The following is a 26,412-nucleotide window of genomic DNA, read 5'->3' on the forward strand; positions in this document are numbered from 1 at the left end:
GATTTGACCCCCGTAGCCCCCAGACCACCGAGGAAACGGTGATCCGCCAGCTCACGATAGCATTTAAAAATATCAGGGGTATCGAGACGCCCCAACCCAAGGGGAAAGTCCACGAGGTTAAACCAGGGGCCCAGCATAAAAGGGAATGGCACCAGGAAGGGAATCGTCCCGCCCAGGCTAAGTTAAACTGCTATGGGTGCGGGAAGAACGGCCACTGGCGCAAAGATTGTAAAAACCCCTGGAAGGATACCAAGGGAAAGAATCCCACCGCCCCAGCCCAAGGACGTCTTTTTTTTTTGTCGGTTTCCCGTCCGACTGGCCGGCCTGATTGACAGGCTGGCCTCAGTCAGACGGGAGCAGAGCAAGGAAGAGGATGTGAAAAGGTAAGTCTTCAGGTAAGTCTTTGATTGTATGGATGGGGGGGGGGGTGCACGGGGGCATGAGTGGGCACAGGGGCAGGGTGAGCACGTGGGGTATGGGGCACCATTGGGCATGGGTGGACATGGGACACTGATGGGCATGGGAGTCACGGGGGCGGGGGAGTCAGTCATCGGAGGAATCCAGTCATGGAGGGAGGGATCGGGGTTCATCACAGGGATCCACGATCGTTGGGGGGTGGGGATCGGAGATCGTGGGGGGAGCCGCGATCGTTGTGGCGGGGGGGGCTGCAGGTAGGCTTGTTGGGCCTGGGGGAAGCACTCCTGCTCCTCTGGGCCCACAAGCTGTGCCGGAAAGTCACTTACCTGCAGTTTTGGGCTTTCTCGCCTCCTTTCGCGTGGCGTGAAGGAGAAGGCCCAGGAATCCCGGCCCCCAGGAATTGAAATCGTGAAACCTTTCAAAGTGGAGCCCTGCAGCCTCCTTGAAAGGTGTTAGTGACCAACCCACCCATTTTTCACGATTAAAATTCTGCCCATAGTACCTGCTGATCCCCTACTTTACGGGATTTAAAGCTTGGATTTCCTGTTGCTTACCAACTGATTTTGGGAAAAGAATTAAGCAATGTTAAACCTTAAGATTACCCAAAGCCCCTTCTCAGAGGGGGAGAACAGTGCCTGAAATATTTTTTTATCCATTGTGGTGGTGACGGTTTCTCAATTTTATTCTGGAAAGGAAAATTGGGAGCATGCTGATGTTTCTCTCAGCCCAATCCTGATTACTACGTACTGCTGACATAGGCAGAACACGATTAGCACCCATTGGGCCCAAATGATACATTTTTGTCCAGGTTGTGATTTGGTGACTGCCCCTTTAAAGACCCAGTCATTGCTGTACACACACTGAATGTAGAATTTCTGTGGGGTTCCCCAATCTTTTTTTTTTATTCGTTCACGGGATGTGGGCGTCGCTGGCGAGGCCGGCATTTATTGCCCATCCCTAATTGCCCTTGAGAAGGTGGTGGTGAGCCGCTTTCTTGAACCGCTGCAGTCCGTGTGGTGACGGTTCTCCCACAGTGCTGTTAGGAAGGGAGTTCCAGGATTTTGACCCAGCGACAATGAAGGAACGGCGATATATTTCCAAGTCGGGATGGTGTGTGACTTGGAGGGGAACGTGCAGGTGGTGTTGTTCCCATGTGCCTGCTGCTCTTGTCCTTCTTGGTGGTAGAGGTCGCGGGTTTGGGAGGTGCTGTCGAAGAAGCCTTGGCGAGTTGCTGCAGTGCATCCTGTGGATGGTACACACTGCAGCCACAGTGCGCCGGTGGTGAAGGGAGTGAATGTTTAGGGTGGTGGATGGGGTGCCAATCAAGCGGGCTGCTTTATCTTGGATGGTGTCGAGTTTTTTGAGTGTTGTTGCAGCTGCACTCATCCAAGCAAGTGGAGAGTATTCCATCACACTCCTGACTTGTGCCTTGGAGATGGTGGAAAGGCTTTGGGGAGTCAGGAGGTGAGTCACTCGCCGCAGAATACCCAGCCTCTGACCTGCTCTTGTAGCCACAGTATTTATATGGCTGGTCCAGTTAAGTTTCTGGTCAATGGTGACCCCCAGGATGTTGATGGTGGGGGATTCGGCGATGGTAATGCCGTTGAATGTCAAGGGGAGGTGGTTAGACTCTCTCTTGTTGAAGATGGTCATTGCCTGGCACTTATCTGGCGCGAATGTTACTTGCCACTTATGAGCCCAAGCCTGGATGTTGTCCAGGTCTTGCTGCATGCGGGCTCGGACTGCTTCATTATTTGAGGGGTTGCGAATGGAACTGAACACTGTGCAGTCATCAGCGAACATCCCCATTTCTGACCTTATGATGGAGGGAAGGTCATTGATGAAGCAGCTGAAGATGGTTGGGCCTAGGACACTGCCCTGAGGAACTCCTGCAGCAATGTCCTGGGGCTGAGATGATTGGCCTCCAAAAACCACTACCATCTTCCTTTGTGCTAGGTATGACTCCAGCCACTGGAGAGTTTTCCCCCTGATTCCCATTGACTTCAATTTTACTTGGGCTCCTTGGTGCCACACTTGGTCAAATGCTGCCTTGATGTCAAGGGCAGTCAGTCTCACCTCACCTCTGGAATTCAGCTCTTTTGTCCATGTTTGGACCAAGGCTGTAATGAGGTCTGGAGCCGAGTGGTCCTGGCGGAACCCAAACTGAGCATCAGTGAGCAGGTTATTGGTGAGTAAGTGATGCTTGATAGCACTGTCGACAACACCTTCCATCATTTTGCTGATGATTGAGAGTAGACTGATGGGACGGTAATTGGCCGGATTGGATTTGTCCTGCTTTTTGTGGACAGGACATACCTGGGCAATTTTCCACATTGTCGGGTAGATGCCAGTGTTGTAGCTGTACTGGAACAGCTTGGTTAGAGGCGCAGATAGTTCTGGAGCACAAGACTTCAGCACTACAGCCGGGATGTTGTCGGGGACCGTAGCCTTTGCTGTATCCAGTGCACTCAGCCGTTTCTTGATATCACGTGGAGTGATTCGAATTGGCCGAATACTGGCTTCCGTGATGGTGGGGATATCAGGAGGAGGCCGAGATGGATCATCCACTCGGCACTTCTGGCTGAAGATGGTTGCAAACGCTTCAGCCTTGTCTTTTGCACTCACGTGCTGGACTCCACCATCATTGAGGATGGGGATGTTTGCAGAGCCTCCTCCTCCCGTTAGTTGTTTAATTGTCCACCACCATTCACGACTGGATGTGGCAGGACTGCAGAGCTTTGATCTGATCCATTGGTTGTGGAATCGCTTAGCTCTGTCTATAGCATGTTGCTTCTGCTGTTTAGCATGCATGTAGTCCTGAGTTGTAGCTTCACCAGGTTGGCACCTCATTTTTAGGTACGCCTGGTGCTGCTCCTGGCATGCTCTTCTACACTCCTCATTGAATCAGGGTTGATCCCCTGGCTTGTTGGTAATGGTAGAGTGAGGAATATGCCTGGCCATGAGGTTACAGATTGTGCTGGAATACAATTCTGCTGCTGCTGATGGCCCACAGCGCCTCATGAATGCCCAGTTTTGAGCTGCTAGATCTGTTCTGAATCTATCCCATTTAGCCTGGTGGTAGTGCCACACAACACGTTGGATGGTGTCCTCAGTGCGAAGACGGGACTTCATCTCCACGAGGACTGTGCGGTGGTCACTCCTACCAATACTGTCATGGATAGATGCATTTGCGACAGGGAGATTGGTGAGGACGAGGTCAAATAGGTTTTTCCCTCGTGTTGGTTCGCTCACCACCTGCCGTAGGCCCAGTCTGGCAGCTATGACCTTCAGGACTCGGCCAGCTCGGTCAGTAGTGGTGCTACCGAGCCACTCTTGGTGATGGACATTGAAGTCCCCCACCCAAAGTACATTTTGTGCCCTTGCTACCCTCAGTACTTCCTCCAAGTGGTGCTCAACATGGAGGAGGACTGATTCATCAGCTGAGGGAGGACGGTAGGTGGTAATCAGCAGGAGGTTTCCTTGCCCATGTTTGACCTGATGCCATGAGATTTCATGGGGTCCAGAGTCAATGTTGAGGACTCCCAGGGCCACTCCCTCCTGACTGTATATCTCTGTACCGCCACCTCTGGTGGGTCTGTCCTGCCGGTGGGACAGGACATACCCAGGGATGGTGATGGAAGAGTCTGGGACGTTGGCTGAAAGGTATGATTCTGTGAGTATGGCTCTGTCAGGCTGTTGCTTGACTAGTCTGTGGGACAGCTCTCCCAATTTTGGCACAAGTCCCCAGATGTTAGTAAGGAGGACCTTGCAGAGTCGGCTGGGCTTGGTTTGCCGTTGTCGTGTCCGGTGCCTAGTGGTCCGATGCCGGGTGGTCTGTCTGGTTTTATTCTTATTATGACTTTTCGTAGCGAGATTTTACAACTGAGTGGCTTGCTAGGCCATTTCAGAGGGCAATTAAGAATCAACCACATTAAGAATCTCCCACCAACAATTTTGCAGGAGGTCATCGGAAACCCCAGAGAAACGGTATAAATGGCCATGCAGCTATTTCCGCTGGGTTTCTGACAATCTTCTGCGAACAATTAGGAGAAGCCCTGTGTAAATTACCGATGGGGGAGTTTAATAGTCAGCTCAAGTCAATGTTTCGTTACAAGCCTATCCCAATACAATGTAAATTTCATCAGTTACTGGTTTGACACAGGTATATTTCGAACTTAAACAGTGCTGTGTGTTTGGTTATTCTTGTATTTGGCTCCTTTAATAGACGCACTAACCGACGGACCTTCAACTGCTCCATTAAAATTGGTGGGTCTGAGATTACTTTATCCACTGTTAACCTTTCATATGCTAATATTCCACAGCATGAATGCACGCAGCCCCCCTTCCCGAGTAATTGTTCAGTGCTAGTTCATTCCACACCTCGATAAACACAAAAACTTTGAAAGAAATATCCAATTTATTGCAACAGTCATCACTGTTTTAACAGGGACCTGAGGCTCGTGCTGCATGGTTAAAAACAGAAATTAAAGTGAAATGGGAGTTGTCACTTCTATAATTTGATTAAGATTGCTGACTCTGAACCATTTCAAAGTTATACTTAGTGAGATTTCAAACAAGCACTCCTATGAGGGGACAAAGTCTCGCCTGAGCTGAATTTTCTAAGAGTGTGCTTATTTGTTTGATTCCATGTACCCTGATTATACTAAGATTATCCAGTTAAAGTCCCAGCTGCTCTAATTGTATAACCAAAGTGGTGGCCTGATCTTACAAGCTGACACATGCACATAAACAGATGCAGATGGAACAGACCAACTGATGTTGACAGGTTGCTCTTTCTGCCATCAATACTGTCACGAGAATTGTGATAGCATTTCAACCTGCTTCCTTCAAGATGTACAAGTTTCTAGCATGGCTTCACCCACAACCTAATATTAACTTGTGTCTCTGATGCCCTTCATCCCTTTACAGGCTTCAATACAGTGCCCAGGATCTGGTCAAACTTTAAAGCTAATAACGTCAGTTATGGCTCAATGGTAGCACTCTCATTTCTGAGTTGGAAGGTTGAGGGTTTAAGCCCCACTCCAAAGACTTGAGCACAAAATCTTGGCTGACACTCCACTGCAGAATGAAGGGAATGCTGCACTATCAAAAGTGCCGTCCTTCGGATAAAACGTCAAACCGAGGCCCCGTCTGCCCTCTCAGGTGGACGTAAAAGGTCCCATTGCACTATTTCATAGAATCATACAGCACAGAAGGAGGTCATTCGGCCTCTCGTACCTGTGGCGGCTCTTTGAAAGAGCTGTCCAATTTGGTCGCACATCCCAGCTTTTTTCCCATATCTGCAAATTAGTCCTCTTCAAGTACATGTCCAATTGCCTTTTGAAAGTTCCCATGGAATCTGATTCCACCACCCTTTCGGGTAATGCATTCCAGATATTAACAATGCTCTGTGTGAAAATAATTCTCCTCATTTTCCCTCTAGTTCGTTTGCGAATTATTTTAAATCTATGACCTCTGGTCACCGACCCACTTGCCAGAGGAAACAGTTTCCCCCTACTTGTTCTATCAAAACCCCTCATAATTTTGAATACCTCTATTAGGTCTCCCCTTAACCCTCTCTGCTCTAAGGAGAACAATCCCAGCTTCTCCAATCTCTCCATAAAACTGAAGTCCCTCATCCCTGGTATCATCCTGGTAAATCTCCTCTGCACCCTCTCCAAGGCCTTGACATCCTTCCTAAAGTGTGGTGCCCAGAATTGTACACAATACTCCAGCTGAGGCCTAACCAGTGATTTGTAAAGGTTTAGCATAACTTCCTTGTTTTTGTATTCAACGTCCCTATTTATAAAGCCATGTATCCCGTACGTTTTCTTTACGGCCTTATCAACTTGCCCTGCCACCTTCAAAGGTTTGTGAATATTGACCCCCAGGTCCCTTTGCTCTTGCACCCCCTCAAAATTGTACAATTTACACTATATTGTCTCTCCATGTTGTTCCTCCCAAAGTGCATCGCTTCACACTTATCCGCATTAAATGGCATCTGCCATGTGTCTGCTCATTTCACCAGTCTCTCTACGTCCTCCTGAAGCCTGCTACTATCCTGTTCACTATTTAGTATGTTGGCAAGTTTTGTATCATCCACAAACTTCAAAATTGTACTCCCTATACCCAAGTCCAGGTCACTTGTATATAACAAAAAAAGCAATGGTCCTAATACTGACCCCTGGAGAATCCCATTGCATAATTCTCTCCAGTCAGAAAAACATCCATTCACCACTACTGTCTGTCTCCTATCCCTCAGCCAATTATGTACCCAAGTTACGACCGTCCCTTTAATACCATGTGCTTCTATTTTCTGTACAAGTCTGTTATGTGGTACTTTATCAAATGCATTATGAAAGTCCTTATATACAACATCTACTGCACTACCTTCATCAACCCTCTCTGTTACTTAATCAATCAACTCATTCAGGTTAGTCAGACATGATTTGCCTGGCTGTCCCTTATTAACCCATGCTTCTCCAAGTGAGAATTAATTTTGTCCTTGGCAATGGTCTCTAGTGGTTTTCCCACCACTGACGTTAGACTGTCTGGTCTGTAGTTATGAACTTTATCCCTCTCACCTTTTATGAACAGGGGTGTAACATTTACAATCCTCCAGCCCTCTGGCACCACTTCTTTATCCAAGGAGGATTGAAAGATTGTGGTCAGAGCTTCTACTATCTCCACCATAGCTTCCCTCAGCAACCTAGGATGCATGCCATCCGGACAGGGTGACTTGTTAACTTTGAGTGATGCCAACCTATTTAACATCTCTTTTCTATCTATTTTTATCCTATCCAATATCTCTACTCCCCCCTGCTCTACTGCGACATTAACTTCATCCTCTTCTTTTGTGAAGACAGATGCAAAGTATTCATTCAGTACCTCAGCCATGCCCTCTACCTCCACAAGAAAATTTCCTTTTTTGTCCCTAATCGGCCCCACCATTCCTTTAACTATCATTTTACATTTTATATGTTTTTAAGAAGTAAAAGGATAAAACTAAAAGGATAAAAAGGCTTTAAACTAAATAGAGGGGGTTAGGGATCAAGTAAGGGAAGATGTGATACATTAAAGAAAGAAGACAAGGCAAGAGAGCAAGGTAGCAATAAGGGAAATGATTATCAGAGAGTGGCAGGAAGGGACAGAGCATGCAAACTTAAGAGTGCGTCAGCAGATAAGGCTAGAGGTTGCAAAAATAGTAAAAAGACAGCACTAAAGGCTTTGTGTCTGAATGTGCATAGCATTCGTAACAAAATGGATGAATTGACAGCTCAAATAGAAATAAATATGTACGATCTGATAGCCATTACAGAGACATGGCTGTAAGATGACAAAGGCTGGAACCTGAATATTCAAGGGTACTTGACATTTCGGAAAGACAGGAAGCTTGGAAAAGGTGGAGGGGTAGCTCTGTTAATTAAGGATGTCATGAGTATAATAGAGAGAAATAACCTTAGTCCTAAAGACCAAGTTGTAGAATCAGTTTGGGTAGAGATAAGAAATAGTAAAGGCAAGAAGTCACTTGTGGGAGTAGTTTATAGGCCCCCGAACAGTAACCACACTGTAGGACAGGGTATACAGGAAGAAATAATGGGGGCTTGTGAGAAAGGAACAGCGATAATCATGGGTGATTTTAATCTATATATAGATTGGAAGAATCTGATTGGCAAAGGTAACCTGGAAGATGAGTTCATGGAGTGCTTTCGGGGCAGTTTCTCAGAGCAGCACATTCTAGAGCCAACCAGAGAGCAGGCTATTCTAGATCCGGTCATGTGTAATGAGAAAGGATTAATCAATGACCTCATTGTAAAGGAGCCTCTAGGTAGCAGTGGTCACAATATGATTGAATTTTGCATTCAGTTTGAGGGAGAGAAGAGTAGGTCTAAGTCTAGTGTTTTAAACTTAAATAAGGGCAATTATGAGGGCTTGAAGACAGAGCTGGCTAAAGTGAACTGGGGACTTAGGTTAAGGGATAGGTCAGTAGAGATGCAGTGGCAGACATTTAATGAGATATTTCATAACACTCAGCAAAGATACATTCCAGTGAGAAAGAAAGACTCTAGGGGAAGGACGTACTATCTGTGGCTAACTAAGGAAGTTAAAGATAGTATCAAATTGAAAGAACCCCATACAGTTCCGCGAAGATTTGTGGCAGGTCAGAAGATTGGACAGATATAAAAAACAGCAAAGAATGACTAAAAGAATAATAAGGAGGGAGAAATTAGAGTGCGAGAGAAAGCTAGCTAGAAATATAAAAACAGATGGTAAGAGTTTCTACAGGTATTTAAAAAGGAAAGGAGTAAGTAAAGTGAGCATTGGTCCTCTCGAGTGTGAGTCTGGAGAATTAACAATGGAGAAGAAGAAAATGGCAGAATTGAACAGATATTTTGTGTCCATCTTAATTGTAGACGGTACAAATAACATGCCAGAAATAATTGTGAATCAAGAGGTGAAAGGGAGGGAGGAACTTAAAACATTTACAATCACCAGGGAAAGGGTTTTGAAAAAATTATTAGAACTAAAAGCTGACACGTCCCCAGGTCCTGACAGACTTCATCCTAGGGTCTTAAAAGAAGTGGCGGCAGAGATAATAGATGCATTGGTATTAATTTTCCAAAATTCCCTAGATTCTGGAAGGGTCCCATCAGATTGGAAAATAGTGAATATAACTCCTCTACTCAAGAAAGGAGGGAGACAGAAAACAGGAAACTACCGGCCAGTTAGCATAACATTTGTGATAGGGAAAATGCTACAATCTATTATTAAGGAGGTTGTAGCAGGGCACTTAGAAAATCTCAATGCAATCAGGCAGAGTCAACACAGCTTTGTAAAAGGGAAATCGTGTTTGACTAATTAATTAGAGTTCTTTGAGGAAGTAACAAGCAACATGGATAAAGGGGATCCTGTGGATGTGGTGGACTTGGATTTCCAGAAGGTTTTTGACAAGGAGCCATATCAAAGACTACTACACAAAATAAGAACTCATGGTGTAGGGGGTAACATATTAGCATGGATAAAGGATTGGTTAGCTAACAGGAAACAGAGAGTAGGCATAAATGGGACATTTTCAGGTTGCCAAGATGTAACGAGTGGAGTGCCACAGGGATCAGTGCTTGGGCCTCAACTATTTACAATCTATATCAATGACTTGGATGAAGGGATCAAATGTATGGTTGCTAAATTTGCTGATGACACAAAGTTAGGTAGGAAAGTAAGTTGTGAAGAGGACATAAGGGGGGAAAAGTTTGATAAGGGTCTGTTTTGGGCGGTGTTAGCGCGATGCGCCCGACGCCCGACGGACCCTGGGCAGGCAAGACGCAAGTTTGGACCCAAGGGAACACTTACCTGCAATCGGCATTCTTTTCCAGGCATTGCATGTGGAATCAATGCAATTCGCACTTTCCACCACCAGAGGGAGCTCAATCTCTTAAAGGGAGGATGTTTCTTCGAACTCTCTTAAAGGTAGCTGGTACCTGTTATTTGCTGAAAATAAGAGTCTACTGTCTGCATGGAGTCTGAACAGAGATCAGACATTGCACACGTAAAACACAGATAATCACACACTGATGGGTTATGTTAAAACATTGAATAAAGTTTGCGCACGACAAAATCCCACACCCTCCAATCTGCACACCGGACCTCATCAATCTGCCGATCTGAGTTCGTACCAGGCCTGTGAGAGTGCATGCACCAAGGTTCTCTGCTGATGCACGAGAGACCTTGGGTGCAAGAGGTGGACAGGAGGGACCTCCTATATCCGCAGCAGCGGGGGGGGGCATATACTCAAAAGACAATGAGAGGCAGCGGGGGACGAAGTCAATGCCAGGCACACAGCATCGTGAACATGAATGCAGTGCAGGAAGAAGTTCAATGCTTTGACGTGAGTGGTCAAGGTGAGTGAGGTCAACTGTCAAGTGGCGTCTCCTACCAACTGCACCACGCACTACACCCCCATCCCCCACATACCAATAAACTTTTTCTATCAGTACTCAACTCTTCCAATCAGATGCTTCCTCTCACCCTTATGCATTACCACTGTTTCAAGCCGCCCACCCATAACTCACAGGCCACACACACTGGCAGCTATTCAACCATGACAGGCACATCACCCAGGTACACATCCCGCTTTCTTGCAGAAGAAGGTGGCGCATATCAAGAGGCAGCAAGTAGCCATGACATTTAGCCCCTCAAGCCTGTTCCACCATTCAATGAGATCATGGTGGACCTGTGACCGAACTCCATATACCCGTCTTAGCCCCATATCCCTTAATACCCTTGGTTCACAGAAATCTATCAATCTCAGATTTAACATTCACAAGTGAGCTAGCATCAATTGCCATCTGTAGAAGAGCGTTCCAGACGTCTCCCACCCTTTGCGTGTAGAAGCATTTTCCAACTTCACTCCTGCAAGTCCTGGCTTTAAATGTTAGGTTATGTCCCTGCATCCTAGTATTCAAGTGTAGGAGATCTCCAAATACAGTTATAAATGTCTAGGCAGCCAGAAGCAATAATCCAGCCTCTAACCTGTAAATCCTGCATGGTCCCTTTAAATAGCGCAGGTGGGGGGTCCTCCAGGAACTCTAAGACATGTTCAGATGGTCGTTGAGTTGAGCGTTAAATCCCAAAATGGTGTCTATCACTTTAAATTAGCGTTGCACTGATTGAAGCCATTTTCTCCCGACTTTACATGATGGCGTCTGGCGCACATCATGCAGGAAACATGCGTGCGCATCCAAGACGCCATCTTGGATGTTGGAGAGGTTGTGTCGCGCCGAAACAACGGGCACTACACGGCCCAATTTAGCGCCCTTGGAGTCTGCAAAGGGATATAGATAGGTTAAGTGAGTGGGCAAAAATTTGGCAGTTGGAGTACAATGTGGGAAAATGTGAACTTGTCCATTTTGGCAGGAGGAATAGAAAAGCAGTATATTATTTAAATGGAGGGAGACCGCAGAACTCTGAGGTACAGAGGGATCTGGGTATCCTAGTACATGAATCACAAAAAGTTAGTATGCAGGTACAGCAAGTGATTAGGAAGGCAAATGGAATGTTGTCATTTATTGCAAGGGGAATGGAATATAAAAGTAGAGATGTTTTGCTACAGTTGTACAGTGTGTTGGTGAGACTACATCTAGAATACTGTGTGCAGTTTTGGTCTCCTTATTTAAGAAAGGACATAATTGCTTTAGAGGCGGTTCAGAGAAGATTCACTTGACTGATTCCTGGGATGAGGGGGTTATCTTATGAGGAAAGGTTGGACAAGTTGGGTCTGTATACACTGGAGTTTAGAAGAATGAGAGGTGATCTTATTGAAACATATAAGATCCTGAGGGGACTAGAAGGGGTAGATGCTGAGAGGATGTTTCCCCTTGTGGGAGAGACTAGAACTAGGGGCCACAGTTTAAAAATAAGGGGTCTCCCATTTAAGATGGAGATGAGGAGAATTTTTTTCTCTCTGGGTCGTGAGTCTGTGGAACTCCCTTCCCCAGAGAGCGGTGGAGGCAGGGACATTGAATATTTTTAAAGCTGAGTTAGATAGATTCCTGATTAACAAGGGAGTCAAAGATTATAGTAGGTAGATGGGAAAGTAGGGTTGAGGTCACAATCAGATCAGCCATGATCTTATCAAATGGCAGAGCAGGCTCGAGGGGCTGAACGGCCTACTCCTGCTCTTCATTCGTATGTTCGTATAAAAGATTTTTGGGTTCAAAGAAGAGCAGGGGGGTTCTCCCCAGTGTTCTTAACATATATATACCATAGTCATATGAAAGATGCTGACAATGATCATTATGTTTCAGATATACCCATCATATAAGCCTAGATCCTGGGTAGCCCTGGCTGTCAAAGGATAGATAATCCCAGTATGGATGGTTTAACTTAATCATCCACAGGTAGTTCCAGACCCCCCACTGGAGACACATACATTCAGAAGAGATTTTACTATCCGATACAAAGGCAGCTAACAACTCCTGTCCAATGGAGCTTTTAATTATGGTTGTTGACTTTAAATCACAGGATTATGGAAAGGTGATAATTTTCACAGGTGGATGTTTTACAATGAGAAGCTTTAATTTATACCTATCGGCAAAGGCTAAAAAAAACCTTTAAAATAATCATTTCTGACAACAAGAGACTCAGTGTGACTGTTTGGTTTAATAAGATGGTTGCATATCAGCAATAAATTACAGTTTTACATCCACGCTACTGTATTAGGTTAGATATTAAAATGCTGACAGTTTTACTGCTGTTTCAATTTAACATCTAGTAATTATATGCTGTAGCTGATGTATTGAAATGCAGAGTTACATTTCCTTAATGAAACAAGAAATGTTTTTTTTATCGAAGTGACTTTCCCAATTTCTGGTGAATGTCCTTGGTGTCTTTCACAGCTATTAACATATAGTAACAACATAGACCAAGAATACTGATGATGTTCCTTAATAATAAGTTTTCACATCACAGCCTGCCAGCTGCCAAAGCCTTTATTAAAAGTTACAACAAGCAAAGCTTCTTGAACATAATACGGAACCCATTAAAAATTTAGGATTTTAGATGCATTGGACTGAACTGTCGAGTTGAGGGGGGTCATTTAGAATCAGGCATCAGTTATGCTCTGGTTTAAATTGATTCAGTCCAAAGTACAGAGTTAAGCTTTTTTTTAAACCTCTTTTTGGTCAATTTTGTGCTCATCAAGATGGAGGATGTTTGTGCTGGGACATGGAATATTTTGAGCATTCAGTATTATGGTTAGTGTGAAGTTCCCTCTACTCTGATCCAACAATATGGCTTAATCCCCATCTTGAGGAACAACCCCTGCTCTACCAGTGTGAAATTTTCAATTTTTCACACCAGCTGCTCTGTGGTCTCTCTGAATCAGATTGTCATCTGAAAGTCAATTAGGGGCAGTTGGTGTCGTGGCCCCTTGTCTACTTGATACTTGATTATGACTACCGAAACTCTTTTCACATATGTCCCTTACAACCAACAGAGAGGAAACTTTCATGCCAATAAAGAAAGAAAGAATGAGGAAGCAGCAGTCACTTCCAGTTTCAAAGAATGGTAATCCTGCCAATTAGGAGACTACAAAGGAATAACCTAACCTAGCTACCTACTCTTGATAACATGCTTGGGTCACTCTGGATGGCTTGGGCTAGGGAAGGAGGTGGCCATAAATGGAGATGACTGTGATGAATTTTGGGGTCATCCACACATTGTTACAATTCAGGTTCTATCTCAACCCTCTTCAACCTTGTTCACAGCAACAGGATCTCCCTGAGTTTCCACAGATTTTCTTCCACTGTAACTTTGATGGGAGACTAATGGATTCTCCAAGGAAATTTCAGCAGGAGACCAGGAAAACCCCTGCAAATTTCAGAGTTGCTATTTCCAGAAGGTGTCAGCCTTAGCTCAGTGATACTGCTCTTGCCTCTGAGTCACCAGGTCATGGTTTGAAACCTCATTTCAGAAACTTGAGCACATAATCTGGGCTGACACTTCAGTGAGTACTGAATTATTGGAAGTGCAGTCCTTCAGATGAGATGTTAAACCGAAGCCCCATCTGCCCTCTCAGGTGGACATTAAATATCCCACAGAACTATTAGAAGAAGAAAAAGGGAGTACTCCTGCTGTCCTGGTCAACAGTTATCCTTCAACCAACACCTAAAATAGATGATCTGGCCATTTATCGCATTGCTATTTGTGGAACCTTACTGTGCGCAAATTAGCTGTTGCATTTCCAACATTACAACAGCGATTACACTTGAAAAGTACTTATTTGGCTGTAAAGCAGTTTAGGATGTCCTGAGGTCGTGAAAGGTGCTATATAAATGAAATTTCTTCTTTCTAAACAGGCATGAATCTCATATGGTCTAAAATTTGTGACTTTGCTTGTGACATGCCCAATATGCTTTCTTGTCCACTCTGAACAACAGAAAACACCACAGCAGCATTCAGGCTAAAACTAATAATCAAACTTATTTACAAGAAATAAAATTATACAAAGGCAAAAGAATACAATTAGTAAGCAGGAATACACTGCTTGACTTAGACCAAACCTTAAACTGTCCTGAAGACAATAATAAATCCTAAACTTTTGTTTCATTTTCAGAATTTTTTAGTTGAGTCTTTGATAAATGTAATGTGGGAGCTTCAGTTCTACAAAGCCCTTCCCACTGCTGCATCATGAAAAATGACAGACACACTGGGAATTAAACATCCAAGGACAGCTGCCCAAATATAACCCTTAAGATTTCTTTGAAGTGGAGACAAGCTTCTTTGAAGAACATTCCAGATCAAAGTAATCTTTTCCCACTAGACATGCAATCATGTTATTAATCAGTTATACTCAGCGGGCAGGTAAAGTGTGAACAACCGCCCCTTAGCTGTCTGCCCAGTCATTTACTTTGCCAAGGCCTGAAATAAAGTCAACTGGAATTTTGTTTGGTGTGACACTCCTTTAATGGTCCCTGGAGGAACAGGTAATAAATTCTATCTTTTCCCACAGTTGCAAGCTTGCATGCATTATCATTTCAAAAACCTAAGGTACAAATTTGATCTGATTAGATTCTGATTATAGTTAGCAGCACTTCCAAGGTTGGCTGCCTCCCTTGAAACTGAAAGTTACATCTAGATAGATATGTGTATTGTCATTTATCCCCATGACTGACAAATGAACTTTTTTAAGAATGCATTTAATTGGAATCACTTTTTCAAATTCACAATATAGAGGTTAAGAGGAGATTTGATAGAAGTGTTCAAAGTCGTGAAGGGTTTAGATAAAGTAAATAAAGAGAAACTGTTCCCATTGGCAGATGGGTCGAGAACCAGAGGATACAGATTTAAGGTGATTGGCAATAGAACCAAAGGCGAAATGAGGAAAAACTTTTTTACGCAGTGAGTTGTTATGATCTGGAATGCACTGCCTGAAAGGGTGGTGGAAGCAGATTCAATCATGGCTTTCAAAAAGGAACTGGATAAATACTTGAAGGGAAAAAATTTGCAGGGCTACGGGAAAAGAGCGGGGGAATGGGACTAACTGGATTGCTCTTACCTGGAACGGGCTCGATGGGCAGAATGGCCTTCTTCTGTGCTGTAACCATTCTATGATTCTATTGATCTACTTAAAGTTTCAGAGGAAAAAATAATGCAGAAATGCTATGATCTGAGGCAAGATGGAGCTTTGTTGCCATGTCAGTCCCCAGCCACATGGTGCTCACCTCCTCTATACATCTTCAGCAAAACCTACAAACCTGGATTCTCATTCAATTCAATTTACTTGGAGTGTAATTCATTTTAATAATGACTTTAAATTGAGTAAGCTGAAGTCAGGTGTTCACAAGTACATTATCAATCATCTTACTAATTTTTTTCCATCTATCATAGGAGATGGGAGCACCAGGATCATGGAACAACAGTTGAGGAATGTAACAATTGAATTTACAACCTGGATACAAATTGCGATCTGTAACTTTACCTCAGCAGTGGTCATGGAATGTAATATAGTTCCCCCAAACTGCATAAAGCTTAGAAAATGTTCTCACGATAAAGCAAATTTATGAGTAAATTTAGCAAAGGACACCATCTGTGAGTTTTCAAATAAATTCAATGGAGTATTTCAGTGACTGGCCAAAGCCACACTCTACGATGCCAGTTCTAGTGCTAGTGCCAGAACCTCAATAAGCTTTCGAGCTGCAATTTGTTCAGACTTCAGTTGCAGGCTATTAATACAATGCATGCCAAAGCCATTACCATAGTCTCCTACCAGTAGATCAAGTTTAAAGAACTGACATTCATTGCAGTGCTTCTTCCACTCATTACCTGTGTCAATGTCGATGACCGTATACTGCAAACTTTTAAATTGGCAAACACTACGCATTCAAGTGAAACCTCAATCTCCTTACACAATTTAGACAACAATTCTTGGAAGCAGCGAGGAATTTCAAATTTCACCCAATTTGCACAGTATCAGGGACATTTCTGAGTATGTTGTGAGCAGCCAGGACATAATAACACTGTACGCTTGGGCTACCTCAGAACTGGGGAAAACAGAGGTCTGAAGATGTACTTAAATGCATGCATGGAACATTGCTCATCAACCCCTGATTCCTGTTGAAATTTCTGACTCTTAAAAAGATGTTAACGGGATAATCAGATCACCTGTATTCTTTTTCAATTGTAAACAATTTTACAACACCAAGTTATAGTCCAGCAATTTTATTTTAAATTCACAAGCTTTCGGAGGCTTCCTCCTTCCTCAGGTGAACGTTCTTTTTCAACACTGAAGTTTAAGAAGTTAGCTCTGCAGGATGTGATGCTTTTACTGTATGCCTGGCGTTGGGGTGATGTGTTTTATTGGAGTTGCTGAGGTATTAGAGTTTAAGGGGTATATTTGCCCTCGTAAAAATAGGCTGGAAGTTTGAATTTTGCAGGTCTTTGGGAGAAATCAGACAGTATTAAAACCTTTATTACACACCTTATTTGGTAATTATGTCAACTACAAACAAATATTCTTCTTTTAATTTTCTGTTGAACGTGCCCTTTCACTCGAGTCAAATTTTAAAACTCTTCAAAACGTTGAAAGAAAAAGAAAATAGCTGAGAACAAAAGTACAGATGAAACAAAAGTGGAGCAGCTTTGCTGATTGCAGATTTGTTTTTAATATTAGGAGCCACAACTGCAAGGATTCACAAAAAAAAGTTAATTTCACACCCAAGGGTACATCGAGTTTCACTTTACACATACAGGGATTGCTGCCTTCAAAGAAAACCCATTATAGAATGCAAATACAGCAATCTGTGATTGTAGTGTACTGCAAAGGCTTATGCCTCTGAAAGTTTTATAAGTAATTTTCAAAGACTTGATGAGATAAATTGCAATGCAGCCGTGTGTAACCACTTATAAATTCAAAACAATGATAGAAATCTTTTTTCCAATGTGTACTCATCAAGGTGAGGTACAAGGGTGCTGGGAAATGAAACATATTTACAATCAGTAATAGGACCACGAACTTTCCAGACAGTAAAGTACAGGTCAAATTCAACACATTGCACTTGTTGCACTGTGCTGATAATCTGACCTCCTTTCTTCCATTCTCAGAAGAATTCCTCGACCGCAGCATTCCTGAGATACCCGCTCCACTCAGCTCGTCACCTGAGTCATGCTGAGCAGGGACGTGCTGAGCAGAGGCATTACCATTTCTTCACAAGGGGATGGGAAAATCAGAGGGGAGATGGAATCGTGTTGGAATGGTTTCTGATACCGCTTAACAGCTGGGTTCATGGGCACTAGTGTCACCCAATCGCAACCCCTCAGATAATGAAGCAGTCCGTGCCCACATGCAGCAAGGCCTGGACACCATCCAGGCTTGGGCTCATAAGTGGCAAGTAACATTTGCGCCAGACAAGTGCCAGGTAATGACTATCTCCAACAAGAGAGAGTCTAACCACCTCCCCTTGACATTCAACAGCGTTCCCATCGCCGGATCCCCCACCATCAACATCCCGGGGATCACCATTGACCAGGAACTTAACTGGACAAACCATATAAATACTGTGGCTACAAGAGCAGGTCAGAGGCTGGGTATTCTGCGGCGAGTGACTCACCTCCTGACTCCCCAAAGCCTTTCCACAATCTACAAGGCACAAGTCAGGATTGTGATGGAATACTCTCCACTTGCTTGGATGAGTGCAGCTCCAACAACACTCAAGAAGCTCGACACCATCCAGGACAAAGCAGCTCGCTTGATTGGCATCCCATCCACCACCCTAAACATTCAATCCCTTCACCACTGACGCACTGTGGCTGCAGTGTGTACCATCCACAGGATGCACTGCAGCAACTCGCCAAGGCTTCTTCAACAGCACCTCCCAAACCCGCGACCTCTACCACCTAGAAGGACAAGAGCAGCAGGCACATGGGAACAACACCACCTGCACGTTCCCCTCCAAGTCACACACCATCTCGACTTGGAAATATATCGCCGTTCCTTCATCGTCGCTGGGTCAAAATCCTGGAACTCCCTACCTAACAGCACTGTGGGAGAACCTTCACACACGACTGCAGCGATTCAAGAAGGCGGCTCATCACCACCTTCTCAAAGGCAATTAGGGATGGGCAATAAATGCTGGCCTTGCCAGCAACGCCCACATCCCATGAACGAATTTAAAAAAAAGCCTAAGTAGGCCGTTTGACCAATCTCTTAGTTGCAGGCTTGACATCAGGTGGATGAAAGGGATAAAAATATGAAAATTAAGGGGGAAATTTACCAAAATATTCCCATAAAGTAAAGTTAAAAGAAAAATGTTTCCTTTTTCTTAAACAAATAGATGCTTTAAATGAGATTACTTTATGATGAAGCATCCAGATTTGATATTGGTTGAAAGTAATGACAATTATTTTCCTGTATCCCAGCATTGTTATTTTCAATAAAATGGACTTCATATCATATTTTCTGGTAGCGTTTTGCTAGAAGACAATTTGTATTATAGAGATAAAAAATAAAACTGTGAATGCTGAAATCTGTAATGTTATGTAATATTATCTAATAATATATTATTACCAGGGTGATATCGTGGGCAAACAACCTGTCCTTTCACTTGGGTTTGAATCCAACCCAGATTGATTGGATGAAAGTCTTCTGTCTAATGGCTGTCATAGTTCAAGATTAAATGTGTTTGGGCAGTCTCAATTCCAAATTCTGGTCAATATAGACCCACAACACAAAACTGCCTACATTTCAGCACAGATTGTTCCATTCCGGAGGGACGAAGACAAAAACAATTGTAAAATTATTAAAAAGCTTATCACATGATGCCATGTAAGTATATTCTGATTATATTCATTTTCCTTTCATCTCTGTCTTACCAGCTGTAACATCTCAGAGCAGCCATTGCATTACACTATGAAAAGTCAAAAAATCCAGGGTCTGGTATTCCTGTAAGGCAGAATTCCACCGCAACTTTGATGGGGACAGGACTTCCCACCCGGCGCACGGCTGTCCAATTGTCATTCCTAGCTTGGCCCATGCTGAGGACACCAGCAGAATCCCAATAAAATACTTATGCAACACTATTAATTTGAATTGACATAGGATAGAGCCACCAGTCTGCATCTTTCATCTAACAGTGTTTCCTTGACAAGTCACAAAAGAAATTTTCTGACTTGCAAAATTTTTCAGTTTTGTTCATGAAGGCATAAATAAGAAGAAAACATTGCACAGAATTAGAAAAATGAAAATCTTACTTGCGATCCACAGTTTAGGTCAGTGATTCTCGAAAGCCTTGTGTTTATTTTGTTTTTTTTGGTTTCATGGTTATTCCCCCAACCTGAAATAATAGCTCTATCTACAAATTATCCGAATCCTCCAATTCTGGCCTCTTGTGCATCCCTGATTTTAATCGTGCCACCATTGGCAGCCGTGCCTTCAACTGCCCAGGCCCTGAGCTCTGGAATTACCCCCTATCTACCTTTCACTCCACCTATTTACCTTTCACTCCTCCTTTAAGATGCTCCTTAAAACCTACCTCTTTGACCAAGCTTTTGGTCACCTGTCCTAATATCTCCTGGAGTGGGTCGGTGTCAAATTTTGTTTGATAACTCTCCCGTGAAGCACCTTGGGAAGTTTTACTATGGTAAAGATGCTTCTATAAATGCAAGTTGTTGTTGTTGAAGTATCCTCATTACTTCTCTTTTTTGTTCCTCTTCCAACACATTACTAGATAAATTCATGTTAACAAAGCTCTGTTGTGAAACTAATTAGGAAAATCATTATGGATATTCTTACATGATAAGATAGCGGATTTGTCCCCCTTGTTAACTATAGATACCAGAGCCGATTTCCCTCTGCTTTGCACTCAGAGAATGTTTGTAAAAAGCAAGGAGAATAGGGATAGAAACTCACGTCACCATCCTCTTTATTACGTATCTCCAAGGATCTCCCCAAAGTGGGTCACAATGCTTGGCTTAAAATGGGCACAAGCATTGCAGTTACATGCTCATCAGTTTAGGAGTGACATCACCACACTTCCCACTTTATTTTCCTGGATTGTGACTAGGCAGAGGCCCAAGTCCAGGGCACCCACAAGTCGTACTCCTTACTGCTTTTGCTCCAATCCCTTGGATCACATAGATCAGAGAAGGAGCTAGTGCTGGAAGTCGAGAAAAGCTAGGTACTGGTTCTTTCATAGGGTCAGCAGTACAACCATCAGGGCTGGAGATCTTCTAGCTACAACAAGCCAGAAGGCCCCAAAGCCAGCAGTCATTGTTCCTGTCAAGGGGTGTCCCAATGCCGGGGTAGGCTGGACCTATGCAGGTGACCTCAACCCAGAAAAACAGGCAGGTTCGGGTCAGGTCAGGCCGAATGCATTTTGAGTGCCCCTGAGAGGGGATGGGGGAGGGGAATCAGCTATATTGTGTTTGATAAAATCCTGCATAATCTCTCCAGTACTCAATAAATCTTTCAGGACGATAGCCAGTATCCCATAAATTCCCTTCCAAGTCTGCTTCGGTACCTAAAGCATCAACCATCTGATGGCCAGGGGATTTGTTATTTTTAACAATTTATGGATTTTTTTAATATTAACCGCCCCCTTCTATATTGCACCTTCTCCAATATCACCTTAAGTATTCGATTTTTGTTTGGGGCTTTCTCCTCTGGATATTTTCCCCAACTTATCTCTCTCTATTTCAACAGGCATATCTTTAAAATCAGATAATCTGACATTTTAAGAATTCCTATTCCAACTCATGTCACAACATCAAATTTAATGACATTCTGATTCCCAGTACTCAGCTAAAAGGTTTAAATTATGAAGACAAGTTGCATGGACTAGGTTTGTATTCCCTTAAGTATAGAAGATTAAGGGGCAATCTAATTGAGGTCTTTAAGATGATTAAAGGATTTGATAGGTTCGATAGAGAGAATCTATTTCCTCTCGGGAGTCCAGAACAAGGGGGCATAACCTTAAAATTAGAGCTTGGCCATTCAGGGGTGATGTGAGGAAACACTTCTTCACACAAAGGGTAGTGGAAATTTGGAACTCTTCCCCCTACCCCCACTCCCCCCCCAAAAAAAAGCTGTTGAAGCTCGGTCAATTAAAAATTTCAGATTGACAGACTTTTGTTAAGCAAGGGTATTAAAGGTTACGGAACCAAGGCGGGTAGATGGAGTTAAAATACAGATCAGCCATAATCTAATTGAATGGCGGAACAGGCTCGACGGGCTGAATGGCCTACTCCTGCTCGTATGTTCCTATTTCTTCATCGCTGCTGTAACATGTGTCAAGAAGTAGCCCTGAGTTAGCTCCTTGAGCTGTCCATCCTTTTGTTGAGAATTCCTCTGTAGCTCCATTTTTAATTTAGAGTAATTGAAATCCCCCCCATAATTCCATTGATGCCCTTTATATTTGGATCAATAATTTGACATTGACTTCTTCCTTCTGCATTAACTCCACTCTCTCATTATCCTCTTCCAATAACTTTCAAACCGTCCTATTTTTGTAAAGCTGTACATTCCCCAATTTCTTATATCCTGTCTAAGTCAGTTGTAAGAAACTTAGCTGTAAGGAGAAAGAATTAAAGAAAATTAAACACAGTGGAGTCTTGATATATCGAAGGGACCAAGGGAAAGAATTACTAAATCAAATCTTTAAAATGTCATAAACCTTCGTATATCAAAAGTCTGAAATATCACGGCTTTGTTAGGATATTTTCCCAATACTGTACATTTGTACTGTCATGTTATCAAGAAACTACAAGTTGTATTTTTTAAAAACTCACAGATTTATTTTAATGCTTTTACAGCAAATAATACCTGGTTCATCTAAAGTGATTTTAAGCAGTGAATAACTCTATAATAAAATGGTAACAGAAGAAAGTAACAGATTAAACAGGTTTAAACAGTTACAATGTGTTACAGTAAGTAAGGCGTTAATCAAAATAGTCAATTATCTTTGCTTGCCTTCTGGCAGTCATTTTTCTTGTTCAATTATTCTTTGCATAGACTGCAGTGAATTGAGGCAAGTTTTATCATTTAATGTTAAGAGAAAATCTGGACAATTTGGTCATTATTGCTTTCACTTGAGTTTATGATTGGTTCATCTCCATTTGCTATTGTCATCAGCTTCTTCAGTTTTAACCCTTGACGCGGTGACAGCAGATAAAAGTGTTTTGCCTGTCAGCTCAGCACAGGTCTTGACGCCGTCAGCCAATGTATGTAGATGACAAAATCAATGTTTCCTGTATTTATAGCTCTCATGTCCTCATTTACATCATCTGCAGGAGGAGGCTCTTCCATAATCGCTTCATTCGTGAAGTGATGGCCTACTCAATCCCTCTTTCGAATGAGACTTTAAGCTATCACTGTCTGCCCTCTTAGGTGGGTGTAAATGATCCCAGGGCACTATTTTGAAGAAGGGCAGGGAAGTTCTTCCCGAATTCCTGGCCCATATTTATCCCTCAACCAACATCACTAAAACAGATGATCTGGTCATTATCTCATTGCTGTTTGTCAGACCTTGCTATGCGCAAATTGGCTGCCATGTTTTCTACATAGCAACAGTGATTACACTTCAAAAGTACTTCATTGGCTTTGGGACATCCTGAGGTCATGAAAGGTGCCAGATAAATGCAAGTTCTTTCTTTCTTTCAATTGCATTACTCCGTGCACGGCAACTAAGCTGCATGCCCTGCAGGACCTTGATGTTGCATGTCACCGCTCCGCTCTCTGAGCATGTAATCACATTGTTGATCAACTGATGCTGGAAGGCAGCCTCAGGATTTCTCATCACATCCTGACCCACACGGTCCAGTGTGGCTTGTTGTACTTGGGGACAGGTACATAATATTTGTTGCTTTAAGACACTAAGGGCTGAATTTCCCACTGGAATGATTTTGCTGCCGAATTTTGGTCAGGGCAGGACTTCGCAACATGCCGTCCCAATCCTGCCGTGAACACCACCTATTTTCCTGGGTCGGGTTTAATTAATGATGCAGTGTGGGCTCCTGCCAGGTAGGAAAATTCAATGGTACTGCACCAGAAGGAGGAGGAGCCAATGTTAAAAGGGGTAGAAGTGCCCTGAAGAATTTAGGTAACATTTTTGTTAAGAGCTCTACAAGAGCCAAAGCCTCTCTCACTTATGCTATGGGGGCAGAACAGAACAAGTGCTACCAGCTGCTTTCCCTCCAACAAGACTATTTGTGGTCTTGCCACCACTGATGCAGTCTGTACCCCTACCCTTATACTCGTCTTACATGGGGTCGGTGGTATTGCAGCCAGGAAGAGAAAGAAAGACTTGCATTTATATAGTGCCTTTCACAGCCTCAGAATGTCCCAAAGCGCTTTACATCCAATTAAGTACTTTTGAAGTGTAGTCACTGTTGTAATGTAGGAAACACAGCAGTCAATTTGCATAGAGCAAGGTCCCACAAACAGCAATGTGATAATGACCAGATCATCTGTTTTAGTGATGTTGGTTGAGGGATACATATTGATTTCAAAGGAAGTGAAATCGGATGGGGTGTAAAACAGGCTGCTGATTTGCTATCACCCGTTTTACACCATCTCACAAAATCTACCCTTACGGTCAACTGGGAGAAATCCAAAGTACTATTCACTTGGGAAAAAAACAACTTTGTTTTACAATGCCAACATTCCACTTTCTAGTTATGATCAAAGGGAATTAAGGATTCATGTACACTGATTAATAATAATCTTAATTATTAACTTATTCTTAATATTTCAACAAGTGGGATTTAATTTTATTTGCTCGACTAATCTCGCATTATCCCTTTTGGGGAGGGTTGAAATAATTAAAATGTCAGTTACCTCAGAAAAGATGCTCTCACATTGCTTTCTTCATGATCACCTCCAGTAATATTTTAAAAAATTTAATCATTTGAAACATTTTGATCGAGTACAAACAGTTCTCATTTAAATATGTTAAAACTGCAAGGAAATATAAAAAGTCAGTTGACACATCTTGTTTTCGGATACATTTTAAACCATTTCAACTGAAATGCTTCTTTTCCTTTGTTCAAACTATAGTAACAACTAAATGTGACTGACTAGTATGGAGCACACAACTAAACACTTTCTTTTATATGAATTACTTTACAGGATGGTCATTTCAACCAAGCAAGACTGAATATATATATTTGCTACGAATAAGGTGAAATTCTTTCCCCATCTTTCCCAGGTTAGTTTTATGTGGGTAAACTCAGAGGATGTAGTTCATCAATAGCCTCATATCTAAAGGGACAACCGCACTGTGAAAGTATACAGCTTATGTAATAACCAATTAGCTTATCTTAACCAGTATCATGTGGTACAGCAAAAGAGGAGGCCATTTGGTCCTGTGCTGGCTCTTTGAAAGAGCTATCCAATTAGTCCCACTCCCCTGCTCTTTCTCTACTGCCCTGCAAATGCTTTCCCTTCAAGTATGTATCCAATTCCCTTCTGAAAGTTACGATTGAATCTGTTTCCACCACCCTTTCAGGCAGTGCATTCCAGATCATTACAACCTGCTTCTTAAAAAACATGTTTCTTCATATTGCCTCTGGTTTACTTATCTTAAATCCGTGTCCTTTGGTTATTGAATCTGCTTCCATCCCTACGATCGGCTGATCCCCCCCATACCTCCCTGCAACCTGACCCCCCCATGACCGACAACACCCACCCCCCTCAACCTCACCTCGTGTTCTACCTCCGATGCCCAACTCACCTTCCTCCACCATGGTGTGGCGGGGAAGAGTTCTTTGGAAGCATTGGTTGGTGTAGAATCAGTAAAAGCATTATGGAAAAGCAGTTGCGAAATGATGAAAGGGAATCTTTTCTGACTTAGGACAATTCTGGGCACCACACTTTAGGAAGGATATCAAGGCTTTAGAGTGGGTGCAGAAGAGATTCACTGGACTGGTACCAGGGATGAGGGACTTCAGTTATGTGGAGAGACTGGAGAAGCTGGGGTTGTTCTCCTTAGAACAGAGAAGGTTAAGAGGAGATTTGAGAGGTGTTTAAAATCATGAACAGTTTTGATAGAGTAAATAAGGAGAAACAGTTTCCAGTGGCAGAAGGGTCAGTAACCAGAGGACACAGATTTAAGGTGATAGTGCCACTGGCTCTTTTGCCTATGAGGAAACATTTTTTTACTCAGCGAGTCGTAATGCACTGCCTGAAAGGGTGATGGAAGCAGATTAAATAGTAACCTTCAAAAGGGAATTGGATAAATATTTGAAGGGAAAAAAAATACAGGGTTATGGGGAAAGAGCAGGGGAGTGGAACTAACTGGATAGCTCTTTCAAAGAGTCAGCACAGGCTCAATGGGCCAAATGACCTCCTCCTCTGCTGTACCATACCATGATACTATGACCCTTCTGCCACTAGAAACAATTTCTCCTTATTTGCTCTATCAAAACCATTCATAATTGTGAACACCTCTATCAAACCTCCTCTTAACCTTCTCTGCTCTAAGAAGAACAACCCCAGCTTCTCCAGTCTTTCCACATAACTGAAGTCCCTCATCCCTGGTACCATTCTAGTAAATCTCTTCTGCACCCTCTCTAAGGCCTTGACAACATTCCTAAAGTGTGATGCCCAGAATTGTACACAATACTCCAGCTAAGGTCTAACCAGTGTTTTATAAAGGTTAGCATAACTTCCTTGCTTTTGGACTCTATGCCTCTATTTATGAAGCCAAGGATCCCATATACTTTTTTAATGGCCTTCTCAACTTGTCATGCTACCTTCAAAGATTTTTGTACGTACAACCCCCAGCTCTCTCTGTTCCTGTACTCCCATAAAAATTGTACCATTTAGTTCATATTGTCTCTCCTCATTCTTCTACCAAAATGTATCACTTCACATTTCTCTGCAATAAATTTCATCTGCCATGTGTCTGCCCATTTCACCAGTCTGTCTATGTCCTCCTGAAGTCTGTTACTATCCTCGATGTTGTTTACTACATTACCGAGTTTCCTGCCGTCTGAAAACTTTGA

This window comes from Heptranchias perlo, chromosome 23 (genome assembly GCF_035084215.1).
Source record: "Heptranchias perlo isolate sHepPer1 chromosome 23, sHepPer1.hap1, whole genome shotgun sequence".
Taxonomy (NCBI): Eukaryota; Metazoa; Chordata; class Chondrichthyes; order Hexanchiformes; family Hexanchidae; genus Heptranchias; species Heptranchias perlo.